We start from the raw sequence: 20,883 nt of genomic DNA on the forward strand, positions 1-20,883 counted from the left end.
CCAGTTGCAAAATAAATGCATCACAGGTATGGAATGTACAGTGTGGAGAAAACAGTCAATTACTATGTAATATCTTTGTATGGTGACATAGCATAACTTGACTTATCATGGTGATCATTTTGATACAGAAATATCAAATCACAGGAAATAATAAAGTACTGCAGGTTAATTATACTTCAAAACCAAACAAACTCATAAAAAAAGAGATCAAATTTGTGGTTACCAGAGGCAGGGGTTGCAGGGAAGGGGAACTGGATGAAAGCAGTCAAAAAGTACAAAATTCCAATTATAAGATAAATAAACATCATGGATATAATGTACAACATGACAAATATAATGAACACTGCTGTATGTTACATATGAAAGTTGTTAAGAGACTAAATCCTAAGAGTTCTCATCACAAGGAAAAAATTTTTTCTATTGTTTAATTTCACATCTATATGAGATAATGGGTGTTCACTAAACTGTGAACCATTTCATGAGGTATGTAAGTCAAATCATTATGTTGTATACCTTAAACTTATACAGTGCTGTATGTCCATCTTATCTCAATAAAACTGGAAGAAAAAAGATAAAAGGAGAAATATAAATGTAGACTGTATATTAGATAACAGTACTGTAACAACGTTAAATTTATTAAGTATGTTAGTTACATTGTGTTGATGTAGAAGAATATCCATGTTCTCAGGAGATACATATGGAAGTACTTAGGGATGAGGTGTTGTTATGTCTGCAACTTAACCTGAACTGATGTAGCAAGATAGATAGATGAATAAAGGGATTTATAGGTATGCACTGAACTATTACATTTTTTTATAAATTTAAAATATTTCAAAATGAAACTTAGGGATAAAAAGTGCCCTCCCCCCAAAATAAGAAAATACAGTGAACAATTTTGTGCCATAAATTTGAAAACTTCGGTGAAATGGACAATATTCTAGTAAAATATAACTTTCAATATTTATCTAGAAGAAATAGAAAGACTGAATAATACTATAACTTAAGGAAAATCAAATAACTGGTCCAAAAGTTCCTACAAAGAAAACACTAGGTCCAAGTGGGTTTAGAAGTCAAACCCACTAAAAAACATCAAAATTTCAAGGAATAGATCATCCTAATCTTATAATATAAAATCTTCCAGATAATTGAAAAAGAAATAATATCCCCATACTCATTTTATGAGACCCATATTGTCTTGATACTGAAACCATACAATAGTACAAAAAGAAAAAAAAATCAAGTCAATCTCATTTCATAAATATAAATGCAAAATCTTAAAATATTAGCAAAACACAAGAGTAGTATGCCAAGTAATACACACCATGACCAAACTGAGTTATCCCAGGAATGTGAAGATAGTTTAATATTTGTATATTCACAAGTGCTATTCACCACATTAACGGATTAAAGAATAATATATAAGATGTTCTCAATATACGCAGAATGAAATTTTTTATAAAATTTAACACCCATTCAAGACTAAAAAAGAAAAAAACAAACTCGTAGCAAACTAGGAAAAGAAGACAATTGCTTTAATCACATGAAGTGTATGTACATAAAACTCTCAACAAAACATTCATAATAGGAAAAAAATGAAAGCTTTCCTTTTAAAATCAGCTACAAGGTAAGGGTCCTCCCCATCACTGTTTTTATTCAACATTGTATTGGAGTCCCAATCTACCGTAAGAAGACAAGTAAAGAAGTTAAAGTTATAGTGACTATAAAGAAAGAACAGGGACTTCCCTGACCGTGCAGTGGTTAAGAATCTGCCTGCCAATGCAGGGGACACGGGTTCAAGCCCTGGTCCGGGAAGATCCCACATGCCGCGGAGCAACTAAGTCCATGCGCCACAACTACTAAGCCTGTGCTCTAGAGCCCCTGAGCCACAACTACTGAGTCTGCGTGCCACAACTACTGAAGCCCGTGTGCCTAGAGGCTATGCTCCGCAACAAGAGAAGCCACTGCAATAAGCCTGTGCACCACAGGAAGAGTCGTTCCCGCTCACCGCAACTAGAGAAAGCCCATGCACAGCAAAGAAGACCCAATGCAGCCAAGAATAAACAAATAAATAAATGTTTTTAAAAAAGAAAGAACAAAACTGTTATTTACAGATGTCATTGTAGTGGATGGTTGGCTGTATATACAACTATATTCAGTATTCTTCCCTATAGGATGTTACATTTCTGCCCTACTGATTTAGAGTTTGGCCATGTGACTTGTTTTTGCCAATAAAATATAACCACATGTAATTTTTTTCTCTTCTGAGCAGAAGCTTTAAGAGCAGATGTATGCTTCATCATGATCTCTTTTATTTATGCCGTGAAATTGTCTATATCCTAAATAGGGTCTGCTCCTTCACACTTGGTCACAGAATAAAGATGAGGAGGAAAAGTGTGGCTAACTCCCAAAGGACATGTAGTATGAGCAAGAAATGGTTGTAAATCACTGAGATTTGGGGGTTGTTAGCTTCTGAAGCATAATTTAGTCTAAGTCCCAGAAAAAAAATATTAAAAAATAATTAGAAAGTTAGCAGGAATTGAGCATCAGTGGCCACTAACATCCAAAAAAAAAAAGAGAGAGAGGGACTAGGCATTATAATCCTTCAAATGAAAAAACACACCATCATCTTTGATATAGTTTTGTCAAAAAATTTCAACCTGAATTTGATAAAGCCTCTAGATTCAAGTATCATTTTACAGAAAATATAAGTGAAATGAACATATTTACCCATACAGTGGCAATATAATTATCAACATCCCAAATGCTGGAAACTATAAAGGATAAAAAATTTAATTTCCTCAACAAATAAATTACAAGTTAAAAAAACAAAAAAGAAGGAGGAAGCTTCTAGATTAAAAGAGATTTAAAATATCAGCTCCTTGTCATGGGTGGACCTTATTTGGAACTTAATTCACACAAACTAAAAATGTCATTTATAAATAATTGGAAATATGAACATTGACTTGATATTTGATGATATCAATTATTTGCTGTCAATTATTTTATGTGTAATAATGGAGTCCAGTTATTTTAAGTCCTTTTTTAAAGAGAGACATAATAAGATAATAATATGATGTGTATGATTTGTTTCAAGTAATATTAAGAGACAAACGAGTAGAAATATAAGTGAAACAAGACTGGCCATATATTGATAACTGTTAAAGTTGAGTACAAGTATATAGGATTCACTATATTTTTCTTTTTTACTTTTGTATGTGCTTTAAATGTTCTATAATAATTTTTTTAAGAAATAGAGTTTAACAAAGATAGTGGCCAAAAAGTCAACATAACAAAAATCTTGTATTTCCATGCACCAGCAATAAACACAACATTGATGTCATTAAAAAAAAACCACCATTTACAACATCTAAAACTACAAGATATCTAAAAATAAAACCCATAAAAGATGTGCAAGATTGATAAACAGAACATTAAAAAAATTTATTAAAAGATTAAATAAGACAATAAATCAACATATCCTGTTTATAGATGGGAAGTCTCAGTTTAATAAAGATGTAAAATCTCTCAAAAGTGACTACATGATGAGTAGAATCACAAGAGATTTTCATGGATATGATAAGTTGGTTCAGAAATGTGTATAAAAAGCAAAGGGTCAAGTACAGCCAAGACATTCTTGATGAAGACAAAGAAGGATAAAGGGAGGTATGCTGCCTTAAATCCAGATTCCTTATAAAGTAACAGTAATTAAATAGTTAAAACGGAATAGTATGCATTTAGTAGTAATTAAGACAGTTTTGAAAGAAATGAATAAATTGACCAATGAAAAAGAATAGGAAATAGAAACTTGAAATAGATCCATAAATATATATATATATATTTTATAAAAGATGTGGTATTGTAGATCACTAGAGGAAGGAGAAACCATTCAATAAATGCTGCTGGGACAACTGGTTAACAAGTGGGAAAAAATGTATCTTACTGTGAATGTAAATAAAAATCAATTCCAAATAAACTAAAAACCTAAATATGAAACAGAAACCTTAAAAATTATTAGAGAAAATATAGGAGAATAACCTTCTGATCTTGGGTAAGGAAAGAGTTCTTAAAAAAAGCTACAAAAATGATAACTATAAAAAGAAATGACTGATAATTTCAACCACAGTAAAAGTAGGGAATCTATTCAAGCACAAATGCATAAAGAACACCCAAAACAAGAAAACAAACAAAAAACTTCTTAAGTTGGGAGAGGATATTTTCTATGCATAACAGACAAAATCCAGAACTGTTAAAAAACTAAAAGTAAAAAAAAAATTCTGGAAATCAATAAGAAAAAGAAAAATTACCCAAACACCCAGGGGCAAAATAATTAAGAGGCATTTTACAGAAAAGGAAACACATGGCCCATAAACAGATGAGAAGGTAACCAAACACACAGGTAGTCAGGGCAATACAAATTAACCACAAAATACCATTTTATGTCCACAAGATTGGCAGAATTTAAGAAGTCTGAAAATAAAGCATTGAAGAGAATGGATATCATGGGAATTTTATAATGTGCCAATGGAAGTATAAATTGGTTTAATCACTTTGAAAAGATAGTTTGTTGCTATCTTGTAAAGTTCAACATTTATATGCCTTATACTCAGCAATTCCACCAGGCATATATCCTACAAAAACTCTTGCACATGTGCACAAGGATGATCAAAACAACACTGTTTGCAACAACAAAAACTGAAAACAACCCAGATGTGCATTAAAAAGGGAAAAAAATCTGGAATATTCACATATCTACATTCAATAATGTGGATAAAGTTTAGAAACAATGTTGAATAAAAAACAAGTCCCATAACTCAAAAACAAGCAAAAATAACCAATATATTATTTTGGCATGCATATAAATGACAGGTAGATCACATATATACATACATGATATAAATTTTAATAAATCATAAAGTAACAAAGAAAATTACACATAAGCAGAAATGAATCAAGTAAGTCATATCACACACACACACACACACATACACACACACACACGAAAATGAAACACAATGTAGGACAGCAATTACATCTGAGGTAAAGAAGGGAGTGTGGGTTAACAGAGGATCCCATAGCAAGATACTGGTAATGTTCTAGTTTACTTCACAGGTGCTCAGTATATTATTATACTTTAGAACTTACATATAGTTAGGGAAAAAACATAATAGCTATAAGGATGGATGGAGAAACAATACCTCATATATGTGAAGTTCATTGTCTTCTGAACTTGTAGGAATTTAATAGTGAATAAAAATTCTGAAGGAATGGTCAAGTTGGAAAGATAGAACAAGTTATTAATTTGGAGCATTAGATGTTTACACAAGCATAAAATCCCTTGTAATAAATATTTTTAAAGAGTAAGTGGAAAGTTAAATGGCGAGTTACAATATTACTGTAGATGCTGCTATGCAATGTACATAAGGCTTCATTTAAATATATTTATCTTTTCAAATACAGTGATAGGGATCTTTCTTCCCACCATACCATCAATACTTGCCCTGTCCCCTTTCAGTTCAAACGGACTACAGGTTTGGTAAGAGCTCTCAAGCCCATCAGAAATGGATGGTGACCACTTCCCCTTTTAGTTAGCTAACGATAAGGATGAGAGACTACTGAAATTAAGGATGACATTTAGAATAAATTATAGGAAGTATCTCACTATTCAGCATATAATCAAGCTGTAGAATTTAGAGCTGCACTTACAGAAAAGATTACTGTTGCTAACTTTAAAAGAGGCTAGATGCTAATGGTATGAACATTAATGTATTTGCAGCTAGGCCAAAGCTATATAATGGTAAGCAGATCTCATGCTTCAGTGCATAGACTGACTGCCTACAGGAGTCAAGAACTTCCTTCACCTACTGCACAATAACTAAGGGCAGTGCGCATTGGTTATTGTCAACTTTCTCCAAATCATCAGATATTGATGAGGATGGGCCACCATTACTAGTTAGTTTAGCAAAATGTATGTGCCATGTTTTTGTTGTTGTTGTTTGTTTGTTTGTTTTTTGCGGTACGAGGGCCTCTCACCGCCGTGGCCTCTCCCGTTGCGGAGCACAGGCTCCGGACGCGCAGGCTCAGCGGCCACGGCTCACGGGCCCAGCCGCTCCGCGGCACGTGGGATCTTCCCGGACCGGGGCACGAACCCGTGTCCCCTGCATCGGCAGGCGGACTCTCAACCACTGCGCCACCAGGGAAGCCCTGTGCCATGTATTTTTATGACATCCTGCACCATTTCATTTTTTTGTTACCTCTAAGTGCCATAGAAAAGCCTTAACTAAAAGAACACTCTTTTCAGCTATAGAAATGTAAACAAGTAACTATTTAATTAGAAAGAAGGACAATTTTCACCCAAAGTCCTACTACACAAAGTCAATGCTATTAAAATTTAGGTATACTTTGTCTAGGTCTTTTGCTTCTATGGGATAGTGATTATGTAATCTTGCCTTAGTTTTTTTTCTTTTGCGTAATGCTATCATATACATTTCCCCCAGTTAATTACACGTGCCAATTAATACCATTTAAGATAAATATATAGTAGTCCAAGTGGTTATACCACAGTTAATTTAATCATTCATTTATAGTACAGCATTTAAGTTGTTCCTATTTTTTTTCTACCATAAATAACATTTCTGTGAACACCTTTGTACACAAAGCTTCCTCTGGAATTATTCCCTTGGGATAGAGCTCATAAGTGGAATTATTGCACTAAATGGCATAAACATTTTAAAGATGCTTACAATAATTTACATTCAACAAATTACACTCCAAATATATGCAGTGTATACTGCCTCAGCAATGGATGAATTATCTCTGCACCACACTGTTGCCAATTTTGATTATGGTCATTTAAGTATGTCTTTCAAAATCTGATAGAAAATTGATATTCAGTAGTTTTAATCTGTACTTAATTGATAAGCAGTATAACTGAATTACCTTGTCTTATTCATCTTGGTATCTCTGGTAACTTGCATAGTGTATGGAACAAAAGCAGTGTTTGATACATGTTTGCTGGATGAATATATGAATGAAAAACTATTGACTTTTAGTGTCTTCTTACTGATTTTTTAATCAGTTAATTGTTTGATAAACTGTTATCCTTTGTCATAAGTACTATAGATTTCACCCAGATTATCATTCAATGTTGATGACATTTTTGACACATGGAATTTTAAATCTTATGTGTTCAGTCTATTAATCTTATCCTTTTTGGTTTCCTTAATCACACTAAAGGTTTAATAAGCAGTCCTTCCTACTTTTCACTTTTTTCATGGCTTGACTTTTAAAATATTATTTCTCTATAGTAATTCATATGAAAATTATTTCAATGCCATTTAAACACAAAATTCTCCTTTTTAAAGATATATATTTCATTCTCTTTCATACCCAATTTATTTCTGAGAGTGGGTTTGAAAGTTGATTGTGTGAAAGTACAATTTCAATTTTCTAATTATGCCTTCCTTCAGTCCAGGCCACCAGCAGACAGGTAGGAACTTTCACAGGTGTGTAAGGCTGAACTTGAGAGATCTACTGAGAAGGAGGTAAAAGAGAGGAGGGTACTACCAGAATCTCTATTACTCCAAATCCTGGGTTGGATGGCATCTCCTTTTACCACATATTTTCTATTATCTTCCTCATCCCCACACCAAAAGGGGTTGTTTGTAAGGGTAAACATATGAAAATGAAAAAAAAATCTGCATAATGATATCAAAGATACAAATGAATTTTGGAAATGATTAATATTATATATGGCTCATATAATACACAAAATTACTTCAATGTTTGGTACCTTTGCAAATAGGCACATTTATATCAGAATATAACATTTAAAATAATCAACTGATTTCTACCATAAAAATTTCCCTTGTATTTACTTAGAAGCTTTAATAACTACAGTGTGTGCCGAGAATTCACAAAACAGGTGATCTCTACTAGCTTGAAGGCTATATAATCAATGCTGCAGAGGCACTTCTGTTAGTGAATAAATGATGAAGTTTTACCAGAAAAGATGCAGAGTCAACAGAAATATTCAACAAAATACATAGCTAAGAATGATCCTGGAATTAAATGGGGATTTTCACATCTTATGTTTAAAAAAAAGAGAGATGGTATGGGTTGGTTACATACACGTAATTTTTGACTAGTATTTTCCAGAAGCTTTAGAACTGAGATCTTGTTACACTTGTCCACTTTGAGTTCATTCCTGTTGATAACACAGAGTATTGCAAAGTAAATGTGCATTATTTTCTCAATATAGACTGGATAACAATTCTTATTACTCTGCTAAATGATGATTATCCTAAATAATGTTACACAAACACCCCCACAAGTATTTAAGGATACATTTATAAAAGTGTTTCTAATTATGAATATTTAAGAACTCATACATCCATTAGTGGGAGGAAGGTTACAAAATATGGCATCTCCATACACTGGCATTTAAAAGAATAAAGTTTATTAGTACGTATTAATGCGAAATGTCTGTATTTTCTAAGTAATAAAGCAAACTACAAACCAGTACATGTGATCCTGTCTTTTTGCTAAACACACACGTGCATGCATGTGCACAGGTGTATGTGCGCTTGCAAACTCTGAAAGGATATATGCCAAACTTTTAACACTGGTTACACCTAGGGTTTCTGGAGAAACACAATGAGAGAGGAGACTGATGTTTTACATTTTTGTAATGTTTGAGTTTTTAATTCAATCAACATAGCCTACTCTCATAATTTAAAAGTATCTATACATATTTGGTAAAATAATAAATACATATGTATGTAAATACACATATTTTTCTGTGTATCTTTTAGAGAGGTTAGAAGTATTTTAACATCATCATGTGATTATACCTTCTTATAAATCTAAGGACCATCAATGTGACCTCTATGACCAACTTAACTGGATGACCTTTTCACTGAAGAGGCAACAGCACTGATTTACTACTTCAGACAAATGCATTTAGAGTCTCCCAGTAGCAGGTGTATATTAACTTTTGTGCTGTTTCCATTGCAAACATGCTGTTCACAAAACCACTCTATCTTCAAATGTTCAGAAAGAAAATCTCATGCTGTTGACTTTGTAGCTTCATTTCTGAAACAAACTTCCTGCTGTATTAAACAAGCATAAACATTGGTTATAAAAAGTGTAAAACCATTCTAAGAAGAAGGGCTGTAGGTAAAAAAAATGCCTGAAATGTTTCAAGTTGTGTGGTATGTTACTATTGCAATAAATAAAAAGTCATGATGAAGAACTGTATTTTGGTGACCCTGGTGTTGAGTAATAATGAAAAATGATAGGTGTTGGGAGTTTGAAGTTGTCCAGTATATAATACTATTCTTGCCTACCTGAATTCTGCCCATCTGAGAACTAAGGAAGGCAGAAGGAAGGTCAAGATGTCAAGTTTGCTACTAATATAGCAGAGACTGGAGAATGTGGCTTATATCTGCATGCAAAGGATTTACTAATACTGAACCCCAGAATTAGACTAACGTAACTCACACCATTAGAGACAGAATTGGATGCCACAAGCTTTCTTTCTTGGAGTCCTATCATTGTAAAACTTAAGGGATAGAGGAACAGAGTGGAACGTACACTCTGAGGCAGGCTGTACTCCAGTGAGATAAGGAAAAGAAAGCTGGGCTTTGGTTTATCCTTCCAAACTCACCAATCAGACTGAATCACTCCTCTCCACCTTAGAATAAGAAAGAAGGAGTTCTCGGTGGGGGGTGGGGGGGAATGCCAAGGAGGGTTAAACCAGTAAAGCTTTTTCTTCATGGAAGAAAAAAACCAGGAGTGGAAAGAAGAATTCCATGGGGCTATCTCAGGGGTTAATATATACTATGTCTTTGCAAATAACACTGAAAATAGATGAGGAACTTTTATCTTCGTTGTAGTAAAAATAAAATATGTAGATTTAATCACTGGAACAAATATTTATTAAACACTAAGTGCCCTGGACTATGTTAGATTCAGACACTGATAGAAAAATGAAGAAGTAGTAGAGGGAGTTCCCAGTTAAGTGGGAGAGATTGATACACATAAATATCATAGACTATGATCAATGATATAACAGAATTATAAACATTCTCTATGAACACAGAGAAACGAACAGTAGAGGAACACTTTCATAATTGATTACGTTCATTTATTCCTTCATTTATTTATTCAGTATCTACTATATGCCAACCTCTGTACCAAGGTATTAGACCATGAGTATACAATAGTAAACAAAGTAGACAAGATCTTTCCCCTTACTGAGCACATGATGAGATAGACATAAATAAAATAAAACACATAAATATGTAATTACAAAATGGAATCTGTGCTATCAAGGAAAAAATACAGTGTGTTATTAGGAAAAACAACAGGTTATAAAATTTAGATCACAGGGATTCTTCTCTGAGGAAATATTTCAACTGAGATCTAAAAGATAGGGCATGTCCCACCAGGTAGGAGACAAGCAGGCAAGGGGCAAACAGATAACCTGAGGAGAAAGAAAGGCATAGATAAAGGTCTTAGGTGGAAGAAAGCTCGGAGTGCTTGAGGGAGCAAAGTAGAAGGGGACCATGGTTGAAAATAACATCAGGGAGGTGGTCATATACCATATTGTGATGAGTCATGGACTTTAGGTTTTATTATGTTCATTATGAAGCCATTGATGATTTTAATAAGGGGGCTGACATGATTCAATTTATAATGCAATGAAGGTTGCAAGAGTGGATGACAGGAAAGCAGAGAGAGATTGTTACTGTGATCCAGGTGAGAGAGTAGTGGCTAGAACTAGGATGGTAGCCATGGAGAGAGAAGTGCAAGGATCCAAGAAATATTTTGGAGGTAAAAGCAACAAAACTTGGTGATGGATGGGGGTAGGGTGAGAATGATGAGATTTCTGAACACATCAAACATACCTGCTAAATTTGGGGTTTACTCAAGAAACATGACATGTGAGCTAGGCCTTGAAGACTAAATCAGATTTTTAACTAATAGAGAAAAAAAGAGAAAGATACAGAGGTGTGAAGTCCTGTGGCATATTTGGAATTCCACAAATAGTATTCTGATGTGCTAGTAGAATAGAGTATGTGATAGAAATGCAGGGAGATAGCACAGATTATGTTTTTGTCTGTTTAATCAGGGCAGTATCACTTCAGATCTATTTATATGTTTATATTAAATTCTTGGGAATTCAGAACTGGAGCTTAGGAAGGAGGGATTAGTGACAAAGATTTGGAAATTATCTATGGATGAGAACTAAAACTTTAGACCAGATGAGATAGCCCATGGAGAGTACAAAGTAAGAAAACAATCAATGACTAACCTTTAGGGAGCCTCTGCACTTAAAGGACAGGCAGGAGAAAAAAATGAGAAAGAAGCCTGAAAGGCATGAAATTCACATGGATAGTATGAAATAAAAATGAAATCATAGAGACGGCTTAAAGATGGCGGAAGAGTAAGACGCGGAGATCTCCTTCCTCCTCACAGAGACATCAGAAATACATCTACACGTGGAGCTTCTCCTGTAGAGCACCCACCGAACGCTGGCAGAGGACCTCGGACCTCCAAAAAGGCAAGAAACTCCCCACATATCTGGGTAGGGCAAAAGAAAAAAAGAATAAACAGGGACAAAAGAATAGGGACGGGACCTACGCCAGTGGGAGGGAGCCGAGAAGGAGGAAAGACTCCCACACACTAGAGGCCCCTTCGCGGGCGGAGACTGCGGGTGCCGGAGGGGGAAGCTCCGGAGCCGCGGAGGACAGCTCGGCCACAGGGTGCGGAGGGCAAAGCGGAGAGATTCCCGCAGAGGATCGGTGCCGACCGGCGCTCACCAGCCCGAGAGGCTTGTCTGCTCGCCTGCCGGGGCGGGCGGGGCCGGGAGCTGAGGCTCGGGCTTCAGTCGGATCCCGGGGAAAGGGCTGGAGTTGGCAGAGTGAAGACAGCTTGAAGGGGGCTAGTGCGCCACGGCTGGCCGGGAGGGAGTTCGGGAGAAGTCTGGAGCTGCCGAAGAGGCAAGAGACCTTTTCCTCCCTCTTTGCTGCCTGGGTGCGAGGAGAGGGGATTAAGTGCGCCGCTTAAAGGAGCCCTAGAACCGGGCGCGGAGCTGCCGAAGAGACAAGAGACTTTTTCTTGCCTCTTTGCTTCCTCGGGTGTGAGGTGAGGGGATTAAGAGCACCGCGTAGAGGAGCTCCAGAAACGGGCGCGAGCCGCGGCTATCGGCACGGACAGTAGAGACGGGTGTCGGACGCTAAGGTTGCTGCTGCCACCACCAAGAGGCCTGTGTGTGAGCACAGGTCACTCTCCACACCGGCCCTCCCGGGAGCCCGTGCAGTCCGCCACTGCCGGGGTCCCGGGATCCAGGGACAGCTTCCCCGGGAGAACGCACGGCGCGCCTTGGGCCTGTGCAGCGTCACGTCGGCCTCTGACGTCACGGACTCGCCCCGCCCCCGTGCCACTCCCTCCCCCCAGCCTGAGTGAGCTGGAGCCCCCGAATCAACTGCTCCTTTAACATCGTCCTGTCTGAGCGAAGGGCAGTCGCCCTCGGACAACCTACACGCAGAGGCGGGACCAAGTCCAAAGCTGAACCCCAGGAGCTGTGCGAACAGAGAGGAGAGGGGGAGATCTCTCCCAACAGCCTCAGAAGCAGCGGATTAAAGCTCCACAATCAACTTGAAGTGCCCTGCATCTGTTGAAAACCTGAATAGACAACGAATCATCCCAAGTTGAGGAGGTGGACTTTGGGAGCAAGATATACTATTATTTTCCCCTTTTTTTTCTTTTTGTGGGTGTGTATGTGTGTGCTGCTGTGTGAGATTTTGTCTGTATAGCTTTGCTTGCACCATTTGTCCCAGGGTTAGACCGACCCATTTTTCTGTTTTTTGTTTGTTTGTTTTGTTTTTTTGTTTGTTTGGTTTTTTTTTTGTTTTTTAAAAGGAAATTTTTCTTCTTAATAATTATTTTTTTATTTTAATAACTATACTTTATACTACTCTGTCTTCTCCCTTTCTTTCTTCCTTTCTTCCCTCCTTCCCTCCTTTCTTCCTTCCTTCCCCCTTCTTTCCTCCCTTCCTCTCTTCCTTCCTCCCTTTCTTCCTCTGCACCTTCCGTCCTTGCTTTCTTGCTTCCTTCCTTCATTTCTTCCTTCCTTTCTTCCTTCCTTCCCTCCCTCCCTCCTTCCTTCCTTTTCTTTCCTCTCTATTTATTCTACCTTTTATTTTGAGCCGTGTGGATTAAAGGTTCTTGGCGCCCCAGCCAGGCACCAGGGCGGTGTCCCTGAGGTGGGAGAACCAACCTCAAGACACTAGTCCACAAGAGACCTCCGAGCTCCACGTAATATCAGACGGCGAAAATCTCCCAGAGACCTCCATCTCAACACCAAGACCCAGCTTCACTCAAGGACCAGCAAAGAACAGTGCTGGACACCCTATCCCCAACAAAGAGCAAGACAGGTCTACAGCCCCATCCATTAGCAGAGAGACTGCCTAAAATCATAATAAGGTTACCAACATCCCCAAACACACCACCAGACGAGGACCTGCCCACCAGAAGGACAAGATCCAGCCTCATCCACCAGAACAGAGGCACTAGTTCCCCCAACCAGGGAATCTACTCAACCCACTGAACCAACCTTAGCCACTGGGGACAGCCACCAAAAACAACAGGAGCTACGAACCTGCAGCGTGCAAAAAGGAGACCTCAAACACAGTAAGATAAGCGAAATGAGAAGACAGAAAAACACACAACAGATGAAGGAGCAAGATAAAAACACACCAGACCTAACAGATGAAGAGGTAATAGCCAATCTACCTGAAAGAGAATTTAGAATAATGATGGTGAAGATGATGCAAAATCTTGGAAATAGAATAGACAATTTGCAAGAAACAGTTAACAGGGACCTAGAAGAAATAAAGAGGAAGCAAGCAATGATGAGCAACACAATAAATGAAATTAAAAATACTCTAGATGGGATCAATAGCAGAATAACTGAGGCAGAAGGACGGATAAGTGACCTGGAAGATAAAATAGTGGAAATAACTACTGCAGAGCAGAAGAAAGAAAAAAGAATGAAAAGAACTGAGGACAGTCTCAGAGACCTCTGGGACAACATTAAACGCACCAACATTCGAATTATAGGGGTCCCAGAAGAAGAAGAGAAAAAGAAAGGGACTGAGAAAATATTTGAAGAGATTATAGTTGAAAACTTCCCTAATATAGGAAAGGAAATAGTCAATCAAGTCCAGGAAGCACAGAGAGTTCCATACAGGATAAACCCAAAGAGAAACACGCCACGACACATAATAATCAAACTGTCAAAAATGAAATACAAAGAAAACATATTAAAAGCAGCAAGGGAAAAACAACAAATAACACACAAGGGAATCCCCATAAGATTAACATCTGATCTTTCAGCAGAAACTCTACAAGCCAGAAGGGAGTGGCAGGACATATTTAAAGTGATGAAGGAAAAAAACCTACAACCAAGATTACTCTACCCAGCAAGGATCTCATTCAGATTTGATGGAGAAATTAAAACCTTTACAGACAAGCAAAAACTGAGAGAGTTCAGCACCACCAAACCAGCTCTACAACAAATCCTAAAGGAACTTCTCTAGGCAAGAAACACAAGAGAAGGAAAAGACCTACAAGAACAACCCGAAACAAGTAAATGGTAATAGGAACATACATATCGATAATTACCTTAAATGTAAATGGATTAAATGCTCCCACCAAAAGACACAGACTGGCTGAATGGATACAAAAACAAGACCCATATATATGCTGTCTACAAGAGACCCACTTCAGACCTAGGGACACATACAGACTGAAAGTAAGGGGATGGAAAAAGATATTCCATGCAAATGGAAATCAGAAGAAAGCTGGAGTAGCAATTCTCATATCAGACAAAATAGACTTTAAAATAAAGACTATTACAAGAGACAAAGAAGGACACTACATAATGATCAAGGGATCGATCCATGAAGAAGATATAACAATTGTAAATATTTATGCACCCAACATAGGAGCACCTCAATACATAAGGCAAATACTAACAGCCTTAAAAGGGGAAATCGACAGCAACACAATTATAATGGGGGACTTTAACACCCCACTTTCACCAATGGACAGATCATCCAAAATGAAAATAAATAAGGAAACACAAGCTTTAAATGATACATTACACAAGATGGACTTAATTGATATTTATAGGACATTCCATCCAAAAACAACAGAATACACATTTTTCTCAAGTGCTCATGGAACATTCTCCAGGATTGATCATATATTGGGTCACAAATCTAGCCTTGGCAAATTTAAGAAAATTGAAATCGTATCAAGTATCTTTTCCGACCACAACGCTATGAGACTAAATATCAATTATAGGAAAAGATCTGTAAAAAATACAAACACATGGAGGCTAAACAATACACTACTTAATAACGAAGTGATCACTGAAGAAATCAAAGAGGAAATCAAAAGATACTTAGAAACAAATGACAATGGAGACACAACGACCCAAAACCTATGGGATACAGCAAAAGCAGTTCTAAGAGGCAAGTTTATAGCAATACAATCATACCTTAAGAAACAGGAAACATCTCGAATAAACAACTTAACTTTGCACTTAAAGCAATTAGAGAAAGAAGAACAAAAAAACCCCAAATTTAGCAGAAGGAAAGAAATCATAAAGATCAGATCAGAAATAAATGAAAAAGAAGTGAAGGAAACAATAGCAAAGATCAATAAAACTAAAAGCTGGTTCTTTGAGAAGATAAATAAAATTGATAAACCATTAGCCAGACTCATCAAGAATAAAAGGGAGAAGACTCAAATCAATAGAATTAGAAATGAAAAAGGAGATATAACAACTGACACTGCAGAAATACAAAAGATTATTAGAGATTACTACAAGCAACTGTATGCCAATAAAATGGACAACCTGGAAGAAATGGACAAATTCTTAGAAATGCACAACCTGCCGAGACTGAACCAGGAAGAAATAGAAAATATGAACAGACCAATCACAAGCACTGAAATTGAAACTGTGATTAAAAATCTTCTAACAAACAAAAGCCCAGGACCAGATGGCTTCACAGGCGAATTCTATCAAACATTTAGAGAAGAGCTAACACCTATCCTTCTCAAACTCTTCCAACAGATAGCAGAGGGAGGAACACTCCCAAACTCATTCTATGAGGCCAACATCACCCTGATACCAAAACCAGACAAAGACGTCACAAAGAAAGAAAACTACAGGCCAATATCACTGATGAACATAGATGCAAAAATCCTCAACAAAATATTAGCAAACAGAATCCAACAGCACATTAAAAGGATCATACACCATGATCAAGTGGGGTTTATCCCAGGAATGCAAGGATTCTTCAATATACGCAAATCAATCAATGTGATACACCATATCAACAAACTGAAGGAGAAAAACCATATGATCATCTCAATAGATGCAGAGAAAGCTTTTGACAAAATTCAACACTCATTTATGATAAAAACCTTGCAGAAAGTGGGCATAGAGGGAACTTTCCTCAACATAATAAAGGCCATATATGACAAACCCACAGCCAGCATTGTTCTCAGTGGTGAAAAACTGAAACCATTTCCACTAAGATCAGGAACAAGACAAGGTTGCCCACTCTCACCACTCTTATTCAACCTAGTTTTGGAAGTTCTAGCCACAGCAATCAGAGAAGAAAAAGAAATAAAAGGAATCCAAATAGGAAAAGAAGAAGTAAAGCTGTCACTGTTTGCAGATGACATGATACTATACATAGAGAATCCTAAGGATGCTACCAGAAAACTACTAGAGCTAATCAATGAATTTGGTAAAGTTGCAGGATACAAAATTAATGCACAGAAATCTCTGGCATTCTTATACACTAATGATGAAAAATCTGAGAGTGAAATTAAGAAAACGCTCCCATTTACCATTGCAACAAAAAGAATAAAATATCTAGGAATAAACCTACCTAAGGAGACAAAAGACTTGTATGCAGAAAACTATAAGACACTGATGAAAGAAATTAAAGATGATACAAATAGGTGGAGAAATATACCATGTTCTTGGATTGGAAGAATCAACATTGTGAAAATGACTATACTACCCAAAGCAATCTACCGATTCAATGCAATCCCTATCAAATTACCACTGGCATTTTTTACAGAACTAGAACAAAAAATTTCACAATTTGTATGGAAACACAAAAGACCCCGAATAGCCAAAGCAATCTTGAGAACGAGAAATGGAGCTGGAGGAATTAGGCTCCCTGACTTCAGACTCTACTACAAGGCTACAGTAATCAAGACAATATGGTACTGGCACAAAAACAGAAATATAGATCAATGGAACAGGATAGAGAGCCCAGAGATAAACCCACACACATATGGTCACCTTATCTTTGATAAAGGAGGGAAGGATATACAGTGGAGAAAAGACAGCCTCTTCAATAAGTGGTGCTGGGAAAACTGGACAGCTACATGTAAAAGTATGAAATTAGAACAATCCCTAACACCACACACAAAAATAAACTCAAAATGGGTTAAAGACCTAAATGTAAGGCCAGACACTATCAAACTCTTAGAGGAAAACATAGGCAGAACACTATACGACATAAATCACAGCAAGATCCTTTTTGACCCATCTCCTAGAGAAATGGAAATAAAAACACAAATAAACAAATGGGACCTAATGAAACTTAAAAGCTTTTGCACAGCAAAGGATACCATAAACAAGACCAAAAGACAACCCTCAGAATGGGAGAAAATATTTGCAAATGAAGCAACTGACAAAGGATTAATTTCCAAAATTTATAAGCAACTCATGCAGCTCAATAACAAAAAAACAAACAACCCAATCCAAAAATGGGCAGAAGAACTAAATAGACATTTCTCCAAAGAAGATATACAGATTGCTAACAAACACATGAAAGAATGCTCAACCTCATTAATCATTAGAGAAATGCAAATCAAAACTACAATGAGATATCATCTCACACCAGTCACATTGGCCATCATCAAAAACTCTAGAAACAATAAATGCTGGAGAGGGTGTGGAGAAAAGGGAACCCTCTTGCACTGCTGGTGGGAATGTAAATTGATACAGCCGCTATGGAGAACAGTATGGAGGTTCCTTAAAAAACTACAAATAGAACTACCATACGACCCAGCAATCCCACTACTGGGAATATACCCTGAGAAAACTATAATTCAGAAAGACTCATGTACCAAAATGTTCATTGCAGCTCTATTTACAATAGCCAGGACATGGAAGCAACCTAAGTGTCCATCAACAGATGAATGGATAAAGAAGATGTGGCACATATACACAATGGAATATTACTCAGCCATAAAAAGAAATGAAACTGAGTTATTTATAATGAGGTGGATGGACCTGGAGTCTGTCATACAGAGTGAAGTAAGTCAGAAGGAGAAAAACAAATACCGTATGCTAACACATATATATGGACTCTAAGGGAAAAAAATGTCATGAAGAGGTTAGTGGTAGGACGGGAATAAAACACAGACTCACTCGAGCATGGACTTGAGGATATGGGGAGGGGGAGGGGTGGGCTGTGACGAAGTGGGGGAGTGGCAGGGACATATATACACTATCAAATGTAAATTAGATAGCTGGTGGGAAGCTGCTGCATAGCACAGGGAGATCACCTCTGTGCTGTGTGACCGCCTGGGGGGGTGGGATAGGGAGGGTGGGAGAGAGGGTGATGCAAGAGGGAGGAGATGTGGGAGCATGTGTGTATGTATAACTGATTTAGTTTGTTGTAGAGGGAAAACTAACACACTATTGTAAAACAATTATACTCCAATAAAGATGTTAAAAAAAAAAAAAAAATGAAATCATAAGTAATTATACAATTATAATTATGTCTAATAAGTATAGAGCATTTACGGTGTACCAAGCACTGTTGTAAGGGTTTTATATATATTAAGACATTTAATTTTTGCTATAGTCTTGCGAGGTAGGGCCATTATTAACCTCATTTTATAGATGTAGAGAATGAGGCATAGACAAGCTAAATTGCTTGTCCAAGGTCACTAACCTAGTAAATAGCAGAGCTGGGATTCAAAGGTGTTTGTAATCTTAACCTCTATGCTTACTGCCTCTGGAGACCCTGAGATTTAACATTTCTGTCCTCCCTGGACTATGCGAAAAAACTAGCTTGGTCTGTTATACAACCCTCAGGAACGCTTCTTAGAAATGAACACAACCTCTGGTTTAGGTATTAATCACAGCAATATTCTATAAGTTAGTTGCTTTAACATGTGTTAATTGATGAGCCCACACTCTTCACATTAGAATCTTTTAAATAAACAAACATCTTGTAATTTATAAATAGGGGAAGATTACCTAAAGCAGAGACCATTAAACTGTTGTGAATATAAAGTACTGGCTCTCAAATGTAAAATAGCTAGCTAGTGGGAAGCAGCCGCATAGCACAGGGAAATCAGCTCGGTGCTCTGTGACCACCTAGAGGGGTGGGATAGGGAGGGTGGGAGGGAGGTGCAAGAGGGAAGAGATATGGGGACATATGTATATGTATAACTGATTCACTTTGTTATAAAGCAGAAACTAACACACCATTGTAAAGCAATTATACTCCAATAAAGATGTTAACAAAATAAATAAAGTACTAGTTCTCTCCAGTAATGGATGGCATTAAGTTAGAGTCCAACAAGCAACCTGGACATGGCAGATTAACTTTATAGAAACATAATCATTACAAAAGAATTTCAATAATATAGACAGGATAAAATATTCATCAAAATGTTCTAATTACAAAAAGTAGAAACAATAAGTTCATAGAGATGAAGTATTAATTTTTTGTAATTATTTTTTTGTAACTTTTTGTAACCAGTAATTGCTTTCTTACTGGTTAAAGTTTAATAAAAGTAGAAGAACAATTATAATAACTTTAAAATAAAACTGGTTCTGAACTGGGGACAATTTTGTCCACCCGTCTCTGCCCAGGGGACATTCAGCAATATCTGGAGTCATTTTTGGTTTGTCACAACTGGGGGTGGGTGGCCCTACTGGCATCTAGTTGGTAGAGGCCAGGAATGCTAATAAACATCTTACACTGCATAGGACAGTTCTCCCACAACAAAGAATATCCTGACCCAAGGCTGAGAAACCCTGCTATAAAAATAGCATCTATACCAAGAGTAGTTAAACCTGAAATTTTAAGATAAAGGCAATTACTATAGAATTCAGTATACATTTGAACACACAGATGAAAAAGATTATTCTATTCCAAAATTTAGGGATAAAACCAACTTAATTTTGGCCTTAATGATGTCCAGTAAATGTCATATCATTTCTTGCCATCATTAGCTCCTTGTTATTGCGCTAACTATAAGACTGATGGCCCTCTTTTCTAAAATCTTTACACTTAGTTTTTTGATTCTGCTCTTCACACTTGGAATAACTTTTATGGAACATACCAGAAGGGAAACTAAGCCACACATATTACAGAATTTAAAGTGAGAATTGATAAATATTGGCATTTCATTCAATAACTGCTAAAATGCAAAGAAAGAACGGACTAGGTATATTGATTGATGTTTCTTTCTATCCAAATTTCCTTTGTCACCATCTGTGAATGAAAAGCTCTCTCTAACAGACTTTGTGTGTTTAATTTTAATCCAGGGCAAATTTTTATGACTGAGTGATAAACAAAACTGGAGTTCATATTGGAAGCCCCTTTACTACTTATAACTATAATGATATCAGTGGGCATTACCAGTTTTAAAAGTGTAAAAAAATCAGTGAGCAGACTGTCATTACAGAAACTCATTCTGCATCAAACATATCACCCAAGAGATTGATATTTCATGCTTATAAAACTTAACATAAAATTAAAT

The 20,883-nt window shown here is 36.8% G+C and overlaps 1 protein-coding gene across 1 annotated transcript in view; it reads right to left on the bottom strand.

Annotated features, from left to right (window-relative positions):
* Positions 1–20,883, bottom strand: part of CCDC172 (coiled-coil domain containing 172) — a 67,085-nt gene that overhangs the window by 5,418 nt on the left and 40,784 nt on the right. The window lies entirely within an intron of this gene.

Source organism: Kogia breviceps, chromosome 2 (assembly GCF_026419965.1).
Source record: "Kogia breviceps isolate mKogBre1 chromosome 2, mKogBre1 haplotype 1, whole genome shotgun sequence".
NCBI lineage: Eukaryota > Metazoa > Chordata > Mammalia > Artiodactyla > Physeteridae > Kogia > Kogia breviceps.